At 39.2% G+C, this 10,208-nt stretch overlaps 1 long non-coding RNA gene across 8 annotated transcripts; it reads right to left on the reverse strand.

Moving 5' to 3' along the window:
* Window positions 1-399: 399 nt before the first annotated feature.
* LOC146717140 (uncharacterized) lies at window positions 400-9,523 on the reverse strand. Of its 8 annotated transcripts, none has more exons than XR_014922768.1 (9): window positions 9,435-9,523; window positions 7,786-9,229; window positions 7,086-7,247; window positions 6,725-6,833; window positions 6,500-6,619; window positions 6,196-6,357; window positions 2,196-2,309; window positions 1,312-1,469; window positions 400-884 (listed from the first exon to the last, which is right to left on the reverse strand). It is a non-coding gene; the product is annotated as an uncharacterized LOC146717140 (long non-coding RNA). The 8 variants fall into 8 exon arrangements; XR_014922769.1 differs by having other exon boundaries at window positions 427-884; window positions 7,786-7,946; window positions 9,164-9,517; XR_014922776.1 differs by having other exon boundaries at window positions 427-881; window positions 7,786-9,515.
* Window positions 9,524-10,208: the final 685 nt, after the last annotated feature.

Consider the following 10,208-nt stretch of genomic DNA (forward strand, 5'->3'; position numbering starts at 1 on the left):
AACACACAGTGTCAGGGAGCTCCAGTGTGGGAACTAGTGGCTTTAGGTTTGTAGTCATTTAACTTTCATCCATTCATTCATTTAATTCAGGAGGAAGAAATGCCAGGTTGGTGCAGGCTGGTTACATGCATTTGGTCCCATGCTGTCTTTAATTAAATGACTTGGTTCATTTTATGGCTGGGCTGTATGTGGGGTTATATCATGTTATTTGGGCAGGAGTACCTGTCCCCTGTTAGACTTAGAAAGTTTCTCCATAAGTAGAGTTTCTAACTCTTCTAGCACATCTGTGGCTGACAGCTTTTTGGTGGCTCTTTTTACCCCACACTGGTTGTGAGTGTGTAAATAGCCCCACTAGTTATTTTGGGTTGCAGTTAACTAGGGGAGGAAGGGGTGGGTATGCCATGATTAGGTGAATAACAATTATATGTGATACATAAATTTCACAATGCATGCATATATCTCTATCAATTAAACCTGGCCTGAGGGCTGCCATTTTTTACATTCAGTTATTTCTCTTAGAAATGTTGGAACTAAATAATGAATGTGTTACAGTTAAAGTGAAACACTGGTCAGTGTAAATGGCTCATTGGGACACAGAAACCTTTAAATTAAACCTGATATCTAGTGTCAAACAATATCAAAGCTGTAAAAGATGTTTACATTCAGAATTTATAAAACTATGATTGTAAATAAATTCAAACAAGTGAGCTTTTCTCTTTGTGCTGAATATCAACACTGTGGTTTCTTAGACTGTAAGCTTTACTTTAGTGCAACCAGTTGCAGAAGCTGCCACTCCAAATGTCTTTTGATAACAAGAAAAAAATACCTTTTCAGTACACGGCCTGAAGTTCTTCTCCGAAATCTTCTGCAATCGGCTTTGTCTGCTGGTTTGAAGACAATAAACCATAAAAAAGATGATTTAGTCACTTTGTCTATGTCATGCAGCTCGAATGTGTCGTGTAACGATGTTGAATAGCCGTCGTTATCCCTCTGCTGCGTCAGTAGGATTGTACTGTACAGCATCTCATTGATATGTGAGGAATGCTAATGTAACACGATAACAGACTTACATCATTAAAATATAAAGTGCAGGAGATATTTAGATATTTTTTATATCTATATTACATTTTATAGCTGACGGATATTACTAAATAGATAGAATTTACTAAATAGCTGGATGAACATGAAAAATATGTCTATAATAACAAATGACCATGAGAGCCAGTAGAATTAATTCAGCTGGACACTCGAAAGACGTCCTTAAATGCTCTTTAAGTGGCAGAACAGATGAACAAACAGTTAATCGCTTACTTGAGATGAAATCTGCTCAGCTACTTTGAAAACAGCTTCTAACTGGTTCCTCCTTTAACAGGATGACTGCTCAGGGGTAAGGCCATCATGCAATCCAGCAACCTTTATGGTTCTGCTTTGATTCACCAGGAACTATTAGGGAAACCTTCCAGCGCCTCCTGTGAAAGACACAGGCATAAACACACAAACATTTATTAACATGTTCCACAGTGTTCCAGTTTGATTTTCTTATCCTGTGGACAACAACGTACATGGATGCAGGTTTATTGTTAACTTTTGTAAGGTTTATTTAATGAACATATCCAGCTGCAGCTCCACTGTGATCCTGAACTGGATAAGCACTTAAGAAAATGTGTCAATAAATGGACAAACATCAACTTACTATATTTATCCAAACAGACGGGACCAATAATGCTTCGCTGAGTTAGAGACTTTAACAGACTCTTCTATGTAAGAATGTCTCGTGCTGATATACCTGCAAACTTGACAACAAAGGTTTTTCAGACTACATGTAGCTGTCCTCTATGTCAGCTAACACATTTACATTTATGTCACACTTATTTCTGCTTTCCCATTTTATAATTATTACTTACATTTTGATTAGATACCTTGAGTTTGTAAATGATCAGATTACATAATTGGAATACAATGTATCCAATTCAGGGTTGCGGGAGGATGAAGCCTATCCCAGCTGATACAGGACAAAGACAGGCTGCCAGTTTATTGCAGGGCTAATACAACATGTGTAACAGAAAATCCACTTAAATGTTTGATATTTCTTATAATAATCATAATTATGACTATTATTTAAAGGTTTCTTCATAAATACATTTTGATTTTTTATAACCCCTAAAATATAAACCTGAGCTGTTTCAGATTCTGACCTCTGACCTCAGTGACCTGGCTGTGTCCTCACTGCAGCTCCCTCTTGGAAGTACGTCTGCTTCTTGTCTTCCCCCAGTGTTGACCGCCTGATATCAAGATATCACGTACTGTAACTGAGGAACAAAAAAGGACAAACACTTGCCTTCATTTAAAAGTACATTCATACAGAGATAATCTATGGAAACACACTAGTTCACAGTTTGGGAGGAACCAGTTCCTGTGAAACATTTCTGTATATGAACATCATGTGGAGAATGAATGAAATGAGTTCTTCAGGTGACTCAGCAGTCCCACACTGACAAATGAAATCTAGTTAAACTATTAAGCATATTTGCTCTTCTGAAATCTGTGTTAAACAACAACAAACATAAATTAGTAACAAAAACTACAGCTGAGTATAGGCTTTACAAACCACCAGCAGCCATAATGCTAAATTTTAATCTTCAAATGTTTCTGAGCTGTCTTCAACCTGCTTTTAGCACATTAAAGTCTCAATAAATAAAGTCAATGCAGACTCAATCCTAAATGTTCAGCACACAGAGACACAGAGGTACTGTTTAAAGTTTAGTGTTAACTTGAGTCACTGATCATTCACAGTATTACAGAGTCTGGCAGTCTTTGCATGATGTCCACGTCACTGTAAGTTTCTAGCTGACTCTCAGGTGTGCCAGCAGGAAAGAGTAATAATAACCTGCATCCTGAGGTTTGTCATGCAGGATTAAAGGAGCCAAGCTTTGTTCACACAGCTAGGATTGTATTTTACACTGACCCTGGGTCAGTATCAACTTCAAGAAGACAGCTGTAACTGTTGATAGAAGAATCACACACACATGTTTATGGCTTTGCCTTATAGAATTCAGCATCTCAGTGCTCAGGAAATAGGTTTTGCAGCTGTTTGAGCTAAGATTTTAAAGTTATTCACAAATTAAAACCTATACTTTGTGTCGGGCAAGAACTAAATTCAAATGCATGTAACAGTGAGAAACGCACTGTCTTGGCGAAGTAAAGCGTTTCTCATCAACTTCATAGAGCTTGCTGTAACTTTTGATAGAAGACTCAGACAAACATATTCATGGCTTTATCTTATAGACTTCAATATCCCCCCAATGTGTGTGTGAGTCTTCTCTCAAAATTTACAGCTGTCGTTATGAAGGTTATGGAAAAACGCTTTATTTCACCACGTTAGTGCGTTTCTCGCTATTACATGCATTTGAATGGAGTTCTCGCCCGACACAAAGTATAGGTTTTCAATTTGTGAATAACTTGAAAATCTTAGCTCAAACAGCTGCAAAACCTATTTCCTCAGCACGGAGATGCTGAATTCTATAAGGCAAAGCCATAAATATGTTTGTGTGTGAGTCCTCTATCAAAAGTTACAGCTGTCTTCATGAAGTTGATACTGACCCAGGGTCAGTGTAAAATACAAGTTATTCACATAATGAAAACTTATACTTTGTTTCGTGCAAGAACTCCATTCAAATGCATGTAATAGTCAGAAACGCACTGTCTCAGCGAAATGAAGCCTTTTTGTACAACTTCATGAAGTTAGCTGTAACTTTTGATAAAAGGCTCAAAGCAGAGGGATAACGACGGCTATTCAACATCGTTACACGACACATTCGAGCTGCATGACGCAGACAAAGTGACTAAATCATCTTTTTTGTGGTTTATTGTCTTCAAACCAGCAGACAAAGCCGATTGCAGAAGATGTCGGAGAAGAACTTCAGGCCGTGTACTGAAAAGGTATTTTTTTCTTGTTATCAAAAGACATTTGGAGTGGCAGCTTCTGCAACTGGTTGCACTAAAGTAAAGCTTACAGTCTAAGAAACCACAGTGTTGATATTCAGCACAAAGAGAAAAGCTCACTTGTTTGAATTTATTTACAATCATAGTTTTATAAATTCTGAATGTAAACATCTTTTACAGCTTTGATATTGTTTGACACTAGATATCAGGTTTAATTTAAAGGTTTCTGTGTCCCAATGAGCCATTTACACTGACCAGTGTTTCACTTTAACTGTAACACATTCATTATTTAGTTCCAACATTTCTAAGAGAAATAACTGAATGTAAAAAATGGCAGCCCTCAGGCCAGGTTTAATTGATAGAGATATATGCATGCATTGTGAAATTTATGTATCACATATAATTGTTATTCACCTAATCATGGCATACCCACCCCTTCCTCCCCTAGTTAACTGCAACCCAAAATAACTAGTGGGGCTATTTACACACTCACAACCAGTGTGGGGTAAAAAGAGCCACCAAAAAGCTGTCAGCCACAGATGTGCTAGAAGAGTTAGAAACTCTACTTATGGAGAAACTTTCTAAGTCTAACAGGGGACAGGTACTCCTGCCCAAATAACATGATATAACCCCACATACAGCCCAGCCATAAAATGAACCAAGTCATTTAATTAAAGACAGCATGGGACCAAATGCATGTAACCAGCCTGCACCAACCTGGCATTTCTTCCTCCTGAATTAAATGAATGAATGGATGAAAGTTAAATGACTACAAACCTAAAGCCACTAGTTCCCACACTGGAGCTCCCTGACACTGTGTGTTAACCGTATTTAGCTTGTATCAACAGTTGTAACAGGCTAAGCCACTTGAGACACTGCATTGAATTTGTTCCTGTCTTAATGATTTCAGCTGACTGGTTTCAACTCAGATGTTCTGCTTTTTCCTTTCAGTAGATCAAATCAGCTCGTGCTGCTTCTGCTTCCAATTTAATGGCAAGAAGAAGAAGAATGCTTCAGCGAAGTGGCGTTCATGGTCTCAGTGAACAGTCATGGTCACACACTGCATGTGGTTTTAAAAGCAACATGTCTGTTCAGTACAACGATCGAGATGTGTAATATTAGTGCAGCTACGGTTTGTTCTTGAACATCAGTTCTGTTTTCTACTTTGATCACTTAGACCAAAAAAGTGTTGTTTTCAGATTCTTTCTTTTAAATCTATAAAGCACCTGCTCATTTTTTATTACAATTAGTTTCACATAAATGTTAGTTTTTCCTTTATGATCTTTTAATGCTTACACTACACTGTACACATTAGAGACATTTCTGTTACCTGTTTCTGTTGACTCAGAGTTGTGAAATGTTCTTTTATTTAATGCACAATATGAAGTTCATAATTTTCTTACAAATAAAACTCTAATGACAAACATGAACAGCTGTGCTTATTTCTGAGACATGAGTTTTTGAATGTGTTTAGACAGTGTGCATCTGTAATCTGAAACTGTAATGGTGAACCTGAGGTGATGGTCAACAAAAGGCTAATATATATCAATATAAAATAATATTGAAGTAATGTCTTTACCCCCTGCAGAGTGTGGACGCTGTGCACTCAATCACCTTATTCACTGTAGTAAACATGCACCGCTAGCTCAAGTGACTGACTGTCTCCATGGTTACATCGTATATTATTAGCTATGTAAACAGCTTCCATAGATACCGCCATAGCTCTCTGCAGCTGTAACACTTTCACACTTTGCAAATCATTTCACGATTTTGATAGTTATGAAGACAGAATATGTTTTTAAGGTCATGCTAGGCGGTTGCTATGGTGGTTGCTGTGGACTTGGCTGGACCGCGTCCGATTCCTGTTATTAGCTGTCCGCCGTAGGAAGGCTGCGTTCCATTTACAAGTAGTGACAGTCTGCCGCAACTCGAACTCAAACCCCACTTTGTTCTTTAATTATAGGCCTTTTATAGCCGTTCATGACACACGCACACACACACACACACACATAAAGCACTTTGCCTCACCATGAGAATGGAACTTTACCTAAGCTAACCTTTAAAATATCTGATATAGGATAGAAAAAATGAAGCAACCAGAAATTTAATGATGAAGACTCTGGGTTCTGTAGTGACCTGAATGACTCTTTGCATACAATTTATTGAAGAGGACTTTAGAATGCACTTTACATTTAGACTGTTGCTGTTTAATTTTTTACATTGTTGCGGTGTTATGTCATGAATAAAGTTCACCTGCTGGGGGTTTGATGGATCAGATCATCATAATCAATGGGTCCTGAGGTGGGCGGGACTGTCTCTGGTGATGTCACCATGAAGGAACAGCATCTGGCACGTGTTGCTGAAACATCCCAGTACACTGGTGTAGTTTCCTCTCCAGCTGTTTGACATTTGACACTTCAACATTAAGGGGAAGAAGAAGAAACAGTGTTAGGTCAGGTGACCACATGATTTCTAAAGTAACTGACAGGAAGTAACCAGGCCGTTAGAAATGGATGGCATGTGTTTAGAGTTACTGGAGTTGGGTAACTCTACTTACCAAAAGCAGAAGCACACAGATGAAGGATCAGATGCTGAATGTTGCAGGAACATGCTCGTGCGGTGGTCATTCAGTGCTGCTCCGGCAGGTTAGACAGTCCAAGACTGATATACTGCCCATCTGAGAGTTTGAAAACACACATGCAAAGATTTATTTTGTATTACAGTCAAAGTTGGATGTTCATTTTTGTCCTTTAAAAATGTTTGTGTATTTGAAAGCGCTAACATTTAAGGATGACTTGGATCGTCTCCTTTAAAGGGGAGACAAGTGTATCCACTGATCCACGTCACTTTACCTGGATGATGACTCCTCTCCCCCTCACTCAGAAACGCTCCTAATATAACCAAGCAAATAAATAATATTGAAGATTTACTTACATCATTACAAAAACAGGAAAAACATCTCCCTTTGATTCTATTTCTCCATTCCTGCTGAACATCAGGCAACAAATATCTCAATAAATCACAGTAAAATGTAAAGCACATGTTTTCTCTGCTTTGTCTAACCTCTGCAGAGCCTCTGTCAAGAAAAACATATCTATAAGCATAAAACAAATATACATTTCATAACACGTCACTGGACAAACCTCGGTCAGTTGATTTCCTCTGTGCAGTGCAGACGAACATCAGTCAGCAAGTCAAGGTGGTGAGATGGACTGGTGTCCTTTGTGACTCTGCTGGTTCTTCTGAGGAAATACCACCGTCTCTCCACACCGTCACCATCTGTGAGCACAAACTGCTGCTCTGCTCTGCCAGCATGTAGGAAATCACATATCACACACACAGGGGTGAAGAAACATTAGAACTCAACTTTGGATACTTTAGATCTAAACAGATCAAAGTAGCTCTTAGCTTCAACAATCAGTGAACAGACAAACAATGATACCATACTGATTCTGTATGAATACAATATGGTATTTTCAATACAGGTGTCAAATTAATTTACTAAAACTAATACAGATATATGTTGTTTTTTTTTTGATAAATTCGTTTGCTAAATTATAAGAATATATATTTTTTCATTTAACAATTGCAACTGAAAGAAATTAAATATTGAACAAAAATATATTGTCACATTCTGAGCATGCTCAGCATGCTGACAGACTTGAAGTTGCTACAGATTTTAAGAAGTGATAATTATAGGGAAAAAAATTCTCTTTTTCATCCGTTTAATCAAACATTTGATGCCTTAGATGTCTCAGTCCTATAGCATTCTGCAACTACAACTAAGCTGAAGCTTGGATTTGGCTGCAGGTGCCCTGTACACCCTTCTCAACATGTGGGTACCATTTAATCACACTTCTTCCTGAGCTTTGCTTCGTCACAAGACCAAAGGTGGCATCCCGTGTCACGGTCATATCATCATCCAGAAGAAACATTTGAAGAAACATCATGGAGAAGAAACATTTACGTGCCTCCCGGTTTTGTTTTCTGATCCTGCAAAAAGACTGAGGACAACAAAGCCCAGAGAACACGAGATACACAACATCCAACATTCAGACTCAACAGCCTCCATAAATGAAGAGCACCAGGTTGGTTCAGTTATAGTAGATGTCATGGAATTTTTTAAATAAAGTCTGCAACACAGAAAGAGCTGTGATCATGCTATTTATTACTGTGCACAGGAGAGCAAACACACATCAAACATCACAGTTCAGTCATGTCAGCTCTGCCACTTCACGTGTCTCGCTATGAAACCTAACGGATCAATGGTTATGCTGTTTTGTGCCCTTGACGTTATCAGCACCTGTAAAGGGAGTTGTTTTCTCAAACTGCTGAAGTAAGTTCATCTAGTTTTAGAAACTTTCATTGAACAGTCTATAACAGTGTCACAACTAAGCATATGCATAAGCACTTAAATGCTTTAAATGAGAATAACATAAAATTTCTATTACAGGAGCTAGAGCCTGTCCCAGTAGTCATAGGTAGAGCACACCTGGACAGGTCACCAGTCTGTCAGAGGACTAACACAGATGCAGCCTGACTCAATCCTAAATGTTCAGCACACAGAGACACAGAGGTACCGTTTAAAGTTTAGTGTTAACTTGAGTCACTGATCATTTGCAGTATTACAGAGTCTGGCAGTCTTTGCATGATGTCCACGTCACTGTAAGTTTCTAGCTGACTCTCAGGTGTGACAGGTGTGCCAGCAGGAAAGAGTAATAATAGCCTGCATCCTGAGGTTTTTCATGCAGGATTAAAGGAGCCAGGCTTTGTTCACACAGCTAGGATTGTATTTTACACTGACCCTGGGTCAGTATAAGTATCATACAGTTTAAACGAAGCACTGAAACTTGCACATATTTATTACAGATGCACTGAAGCTAATCGAGATATTTGCTGTCAGTCTGTGGCTGCGATTAAACACTTTACTGGAAACTTTATTAACTAGTAACTTCGTCAGTCATGACAGAAGCTAATATTTCTGTGCTAACATCGTTTAAACAGTAACAGCTTTACTCCAATATAAGCTAACGTTTACACCGTAACTTTAAGCTAGCACCATAAAGACGGTAAAACACGTAATAACATCCACAAATGCATCTTAAAGCTGTTATATTAGCACTCGGTGTATTACTAACATAACCACATTAACATTATTGACACTCGCTGGTCTGACTTTTAATAGTCATTCTATAAATGCTGTCCGTTTAAACGGTCTTACCTGTACACACATTGCAGCCAGAGTGGATTCTGGAGTCTTCCCACGCTCCTGTTAGTGATCCTCCATCTGGATGGATGATAACAACCTTCTGAACAATCTAGCAGGAGATGGTCCATATCTAGGGGATATGGACTGATAACAGCTGAAGCGGGTGAATAAAGTCACCCAGTCGCTAGCTGTGCGATTACCCAGCATACACCAGCACAATATTAGGCACAGCACCACCATAGACATTTTCAGTGGTTTTGAATGCAGGACATGGTTATCTTACCTTGTAAAATGCATGACAATAAAACAGCTAACCACCATAAAATGGTATTGTGTATGTATGTATGTGCATGTGTGTGTGTGTGTGTGTGTGTGTGTGTGTGTGTGTGTGTGTGAGAGAGAGAGAGAGAGAGAGAGAGAGAGAGAAAGAGAGAGAGGGGGGGGGAGATCAAAGGCGTGCGCTTATGTTTTTTCTTGATCAAGAGTGTGCCTCCTCTCTCTTATTGGATGTATGGTATAGCATGTTTATTCAGGTGCACCTTTGAAGTCTATGAGAATACTTTGCAGCCTGGTCTGAGTGGTCATTTCTGCACAGACACAATGAAGCGTGCACTCAGTTTAGAGGAGGCTGTTGCTGCAGTTTTGCACTCTCCACAAGCAGTGGAGATACTTCTGACAGCGAAGAAGAATTTTTGCCAGGCACCGAGGAGCTTTGCAGCTCATGTGCGGAGGAGGAGAAGGAGAAGGAGGAAGAAGAGCAGGAGGAAGAGACAAGACTGGAGGATGGCCAGTGGAGATCTAAAAATGGAGAAATCATGTGGCAACCCACACACGAAGAGGTCCTGCCATTTTTTCCTCCCCCCAGTTTAACCCCAGGACCAACCCATTATGCAATTCGTATAGGATCAGCAGCCCTGTGAGCACTTTCCATCTTTTTTTTGCAGAGGACATTATGCAGCTAATCCTGCATTTCACCAACCTGCAGGGGCAACAGGTCAGTAAAAGACTGGAAGGACATAGATGAGGAGTTGCAGGCTTACATGGGGCTTGTGATGCT

This window comes from Copadichromis virginalis, linkage group LG2 (genome assembly GCF_057382275.1).
Source record: "Copadichromis virginalis isolate Kocher_CV1m ecotype Utaka linkage group LG2, C_Virginalis_male_GT1.1, whole genome shotgun sequence".
NCBI classification, from domain to species: domain Eukaryota; kingdom Metazoa; phylum Chordata; class Actinopteri; order Cichliformes; family Cichlidae; genus Copadichromis; species Copadichromis virginalis.